General features: G+C 49.3%; 1 protein-coding gene across 1 annotated transcript in view; it reads right to left on the bottom strand.

Moving 5' to 3' along the window:
- Window positions 1–601, bottom strand: part of XIAP (X-linked inhibitor of apoptosis, E3 ubiquitin protein ligase) — a 76,377-nt gene that overhangs the window by 32,668 nt on the left and 43,108 nt on the right. The gene's annotated exons all lie outside the window — the stretch shown is intronic.

Genomic DNA, 601 nt, shown 5'->3' with positions numbered 1-601 from the left:
TTAGCCGGACGTGGTGGCGGGCACCTGTAATCCCAGCTACTTGGGAGGCTGAGGCAGGAGAATCACTTGAACCCCGGAGGCAGAGATTGCAGTGAGCTGAGATAGCACCACTGCACTCCAGCCTGGGCAACAAGAGCAAAACTATTGTTTCAAAAAAAAAAAAGAAAAAGAAATGGGATAATCTAGAGGCCAGGCACAGTGGCTCACATCTGTAATCCCAGCACTTTGGGAGGCCGAGGTAGGCCAATCATCTGAGGTCAGGAGTTCAAGACCAGTCTGGCCAACATGGTGATACCCTGTCTTTACTAAAAAATACAAAAATTAGCCAGAATCCCAGCACTTTGGGAGGCCAAGGCGGGCAGATCACAAGGTCAGGAGATCAAGACCATCTGGCCAACATGGTGAAGCCCTGTCTGTACTAAAAATACAAAAAATTAGCTGGGTATGGTGGCACTTACCTGTAGTCCCAGCTACTCGGAAGGCTGAGGCAGGAGAATCACTTGAACCCGGGAGGCGGAGGTTGCAGTGAGCCAAGATCGCACCACTGCAACTCCAGGCTGGCAACAGAGTGAGACTCCATATCAAAAAAAAAAAAAAAAAA

Source organism: Colobus angolensis, unplaced genomic scaffold (genome assembly GCF_000951035.1).
Source record: "Colobus angolensis palliatus isolate OR3802 unplaced genomic scaffold, Cang.pa_1.0 Scaffold159, whole genome shotgun sequence".
Lineage (NCBI taxonomy): Eukaryota > Metazoa > Chordata > Mammalia > Primates > Cercopithecidae > Colobus > Colobus angolensis.
This window is presented reverse-complemented; position numbering and strand designations above follow the sequence as displayed.